This window comes from Ranitomeya imitator, chromosome 1 (assembly GCF_032444005.1).
Source record: "Ranitomeya imitator isolate aRanImi1 chromosome 1, aRanImi1.pri, whole genome shotgun sequence".
NCBI lineage: Eukaryota > Metazoa > Chordata > Amphibia > Anura > Dendrobatidae > Ranitomeya > Ranitomeya imitator.
Window position 1 is genome coordinate 1,194,475,995 of NC_091282.1, and position 6,000 is coordinate 1,194,481,994.

Here is a 6,000-nt window from a genome sequence, read left to right on the forward strand (position 1 = left end):
TCTCTACTCCCTCCGACCACTGAATAATTACAGTGTGCGGGGTCAGTGATGTACCAATGTAATGGAACATTTAGAACTGTACCTAATGGCTACCCAAGTGCAAACACCTGTAATAACAAAATTATCCCTGTAAATTTGTCTAAGGCAAAATGATTTCCAGTAAGTTAAAGGTTTAATATGCACCCCATTTAGAAAAGTCCAAAAATAACAGAAATACCTTATTCGGATAGGAAAATATTAGAATAATGGCTAGAGAATATGATCCGTTATTTAATGTATAGGAATGTCATATTCTAAGTATTTTTTCATAGAATAACATAGACTGTGGGATGATATATAGTCATGTAGCCCTGAACCTAAATGAACATATCTGAAATTTGCAAAAGAAGAATGTATTACCCACTTACAAGCGTTTGATCTATTTTATTATGTATAGCTGGAATCTACTTCATGTTCTGCGGTGGTTTTTAGTTTGACTCATTCATCATTCTGAAATAAAGAAAAATACTTTGATTTATAGGAAAATCATTAAAAGTAAAACAAGGCAGATCTGATGGATGTGAGGGTATGGTAATACCGCATTTATTAAATATTACATACCGTGGTTTTTATAAAACTGGGCAGAAAAGTGCTTCAGAAATGGGCAGTACTAGGACTCTACTTGAGCCACTTTCTTCACTGGAAAGTCAACTTTGTGTAACCCACAACCAGGGCCGTGGGCCACATTGTTTGCTTCACTTTTTAACAGTACACCAATACTGGTAACAGTTGTGACGGAGCACAGAACCATCGGCTCTGGGCTCCATCACTTATTCCGGCAGGCATCACCAGCGTCCACTGTAAGACAAGGTAGAAGAGGAAACGAAGTCTGCGGGGATTGAGGTGTCTGGATTAGGTGACTATACGTTTTATCATTTTTTGTGGGCTGTGGGGGACCATCATACTATATATGGGGCTGTATGTGCAGGGAAACATCATACTATATAGTGGGTTGTGAGGGAAGGGCTGTGTCGAGGCCCTCATACTATATATCGGAGTTGGGGTTACTGTGGGGATATCATATGTTGCGGGGGTAAAGTTGTTTTTTTTTATTGCACATGTATAGGGTATTGTGAAGGAATTCACTGTGGACTATCTTACTGTATTAAGGGCGCAGCTAGCCCTCCTCCATCATTCTCTCTGGGCATCTGATAGCACAGCAGAGGGGGCACAATGACTACAGTGCAGATCAGTGAGAGCTATGAAACCACATGCAGCGGAGACAGGAGCAAAGGCGGAACTGAGAGAGATAAGCATTATTTTTTTAATCAGTGAATACTTTGCGATGCCCAACATACTACTTGGAGGGCTATGTGCTTTGTGGGGGACTATCATACTATTTGTAGGCAGGGCCGTATTTGCCACTAGGCACTTGAGGGCACGTGCCTAGGGCGGCGGGATGCGGGGGGGCGCCCTTGAGCTAGGTTTTTTCCTTTTTTTTTTTTTTTTTATTTTATAAAACTCCGGGGTCAAGTTTCCGCCCCCCCTCCTCCCTCCCCCCTTCCCGCCCCCCCTCCTCCCTCCTTCCCGCCCCCTTCCCTCCCTCCCTGAAGACGTAATACTCACCTTCCTCCAGCGGTGGCTGCAACTGCGTCTCAGCGCCGTCCTGTCTTCAGCGGTCACATGGTACCGATCATTAAGGGTGATGAATATGCGCATATTCATCACCCTTAATTAGCGCTACCATGTGACCGCTGAAGACAGGAAGGAAGACGCTGAGATGCCAGGAAGTTCTGTGCTGCGCGCCGGTGAGAGGTAAGTATGACAGGGAAAAAAGTGGGGTGCCGTGCACACAGGGGAGGAGGATGGGGAGCCATGCATACAGGGGAGAAGGATGGGGAGCCGTGCATACAGGGGAGAAGGATGGGGAGTCGTGCATACAGGGGAGAAGGATGGGGAGCCGTGCACACAGGGGAGAAGGATGGGGAGCCGTGCACACAGGGGAGAAGGATGGGGAGCCGTGCATACAGGGGAGAAGGATGGGGAGTCGTGCATACAGGGGAGAAGGATGGGGAGCCGTGCACACAGGGGAGAAGGATGGGGAGCCGTGCACACAGGGGAGAAGGATGGGGAGCCGTGCACACAGGGGAGAAGGATGGGGAGCCGTGCACACAGGGGAGAAGGATGGGGAGCCGTGCACACAGGGGAGAAGGATGGGGAGCCGTGCACACAGGGGAGAAGGATGGGGAGCCATGTACACAGGGGAGAAGGATGGGGAGCCGTGCATACAGGGGAGAAGGATGGGGAGCCGTGCACACAGGGGAGAAGGATGGGGAGCCGTGCACACAGGGGAGAAGGATGGGGAGCCGTGCACACAGGGGAGAAGGATGGGGAGCCATGTACACAGGGGAGAAGGATGGGGAGCCGTGCACACAGGGGAGAAGGATGGGGAGCCGTGCACACAGGGGAGAAGGATGGGGAGCCGTGCATACAGGGGAGAAGGATGGGGAGCCATGAACGCAGGGGAGAAGGATGGGGAGCCATGAACGCAGAGTGGGAGGATGGGGGAGCCATGAACGCAGAGTGGGAGGATGGGGGAGCCATGAACGCAGAGTGGGAGGATGGGGGAGCCATGAACGCAGGGGAGAAGGATGGGGGAGCCATGAACGCAGGGGAGAAGGATGGGGAGCCATGAACGCAGAGTGGGAGGATGGGGGAGCCATGCTTGCAGGGGAGAAGGATGGGGGAGCCATGAACGCAGGGTGGGAGGATGGGGGAGGCATGAACGCAGTGTGGGAGGATGGAGTATAAATATGGAGTATAAATACTGGGCCCTATAAGGGGGACACAGTGTGAGAGGACAGTGTGAAGAGGGGACTGGTATAGAAAGGAGAGGACAGTGTGAAGAGCATGTACCATAAGAGGGAGTCGGGACAGTGTGGGGGTCATACTTTGTGCAGACAATATAGTGAGGGGCAATTTTTTATTTGGGAGCATTATAATGACACTTGTATCTTTAAGGGCGTCATGTGGAGACTTTCTGCAAAAGAGCGGCGAAGATGGAAGTCTGCAGAGACGGCTGTGGATGAGAAAACTCATCATGGGATCTGGACAAGATGAAGAAAAGGAGAACGGCTCCAGAGGCGACGTCATCTATCAGGTACCTGGATGTAAATGTTATTTGTGATGCTAACTCTCATGTTTTTATATATGTTAGGAGATTTAAAGGGACACTGTCACCTGAATTTGGAGGGAACAATTTTCAGCCATAGGGGTGGGGTTTTCGGGTGTTTGATTCACCCTTTCCTTACCCGCTGGCTGCATGCTGGCTGCAATATTGGATTGAAGCTCATTCTCTGTCCTCCGTAGTACATACTGTACCTGCACAATCTGCAATCTTGCCTTGCGCAGGCGTGTACTATGGAGGACAGAGAATGAGCTTCAATCCAATATTGCAGCCAGCATGCAGCCAGCGGGTAAGGAAAGGGTGAATCAAACACCCGAAAACCCCACCCCTATGGCTGAAAATTGTTCCCTCCAAATTCAGGTGACAGAGTCCCTTTTAAAGGGGATGTCCAGGCTTGTGATGAGTCTGCAGTCATTCTTTGTGACTGCAGACTTCTGAATTCTCACAGTGCACACTGCACGCTGTCAGGATTCTCTCATGCTGGGGATTTACATTAATGCGATCACGTGCTGACTAGACATGCGTGACCTCCGTCAATGAAAATGAACTGAGCGAGGCCGGGCACATCTAGTCAGAATGTGGTCAGAAGTCTACAAATCACATACTTGTGCTGACATGACTGTCCACCGGCAAGGGAGAATCCTAAAAGTGCAGTGCATGCGTTGTGAGAATTCAGAAGCTGCGATGTCAGGATTCAGCTCTGCAAGTTCCAGTAGTCGTCACATGGACACGTCACTCATATGCGATTTTTCAGACTTAGGGTGTGTGTCCACGTTCAGGATTGCATCAGGATTTGGTCAGTATTTTACATCAGTATTTGTAGCCAAAACCAGGAGTGGGTGATAAATACAGAAGTGGAGCATATGGTTCTATTATAGTTTTCCTCTAATTGTTCCACTCCTGGTTTTGGCTACAAATACTGATGAAAAATCATGACCAAATCCTGATGCAATCCTGAACGTGGACACATACTCTTATGGTCCTGCGACATCGAGCTTCTCTTCTGCTTCTCTTAGTTTTTCACTGAACATTGAGAGCATTAAGGAGAGGAGCTCGTGGGCACATGACTGAGTGTGCAAATCACATATGTCCTTGGCGGAGGGGGGGCACCAAAATGAATTCTTTCCCCGGGTGCCAGAAACCCTAGATACACCTCTGCTGGTATGCTACTGCGAGCGGTGATTACCGGGTGCGGTGGAGGGAGGTCTGTGCACAGGCAGTGAGGCAGGGACTGAGGGTGTGCACAGAGAGGATGGAGACCCGGAGACTGCCCGTCCCAGTCTACGCCGTAGCCTAGAGCCCTCATTATCATAGGAATATGGCAGTTAATAAATTGCTTTTCTGAAGCTTTATAGTGTAGTTTTAGGTCAGGGAGGGTTGGATAGGGATGAGCTAGCAAGGTGCAGGGACAGGTAATGATGGCTACTTGCGAACATGTGCGGCAATTGCGGTTTTGCACTTACGATGATACATAAAACACTGCTAGTAGTGTTTTTTCTCATTGCTGCAAGTACCGCATTTGCCGGATGGCGGCAAAACCGCAAGAGCCGCACATGTCTGTAAGTCCCATAGGGAATGAATGAGGCCGAACGCAGTGTTGCCCTAAGTGATCCATTACGCGGCAGATGCGGAAAAACTGTCGGATCTGCTGCAAAAGGCGACTTTCACATCAGCGATTTTTGCCAAAGTCACTGCCGATAGTGTCATACTCACCAAAGGGGGAGGCAGCACTAAAAGTGCCTAGGGCAGCAGAAACTCTAAATACGGCCCTGTTTGTAGGTTCATTATACTAGTTGAAGGGCTATTTTAGGGCCATCATACTTTTTGGGGGACTATGTGTGGGCCATTGTATTGTTTGTAGGGCTGTGTGTGCCGTACTGTTTGTAGGGCTCTGTGTGCCAATTATACTGTTTGGAGGGCTGCCTGGGGGTCAAATATACTGTTTGGTGGCTATATGAATCCCATTATACTATTTGGAGAGCTATTTGGGGCTCCATCATACTATTGGGGCCATCATACTTTTGTTGTTTTGCTGTATGGGGGCCAATTATACTATGTACTATGTCAATTATATTGACTGAAGAGCTGTGTGGGGGTCATTATACTGTTTGGAGGGCTCTTTGGGGCCATCATTCTGTATGCTACACTGTGTGTGGGCCATCAAACTGTTTGCAGGACTGTGTGGGGACCTTTATTCTGTTTGGGGGGCTGTTTGGAGGCCATAATACTATTTGGAGAGCTGTGTGGGGACCATAATACTATTTGGAGGGCTGTGTGGGTGCCATTATACTGTTTGAAGGGCCATGAGAGGAGCAATTATACTGTTTCAAGGGATAGTGAGGCCATTATACCTTCTGCAGTCTGGAGGGTAGTGTAGGGTCCATAATACTGCGTGGATGGCTGTGTGTGGGCAATCATACTGTTTGGAGGGCTGTGTGGGGGACATCATACTGTTTGGAGGGCTGTGTTGTGGTTGGCAAGGCTGAAGCACTGCTATGTAAAGCACAGACGACAAGATGATTGCAGCTTCAATTCTCCTAATGGGTCTATTAAATAAGGTAAAAGCAAAAAAAAAACAAAAAAGTTTAAAAAAAGCACAAAAGTTAAAATCACCTCTCATTTGGGCTGTGTTATATACTACGTGGGCTGTGTTATTTACTGCGTGGCCTATATTAAAGCATCGGGTATTCTACAATATGTATGTATGTCTATAGCTGCCAGATGGCATATACCACAGGCCACATAGTACTCATATATACTACGTGAGAACCACAACTTCATGAGACACATGCCCATATAATAATAATGACAACATACAAATAATAATGGGCCAT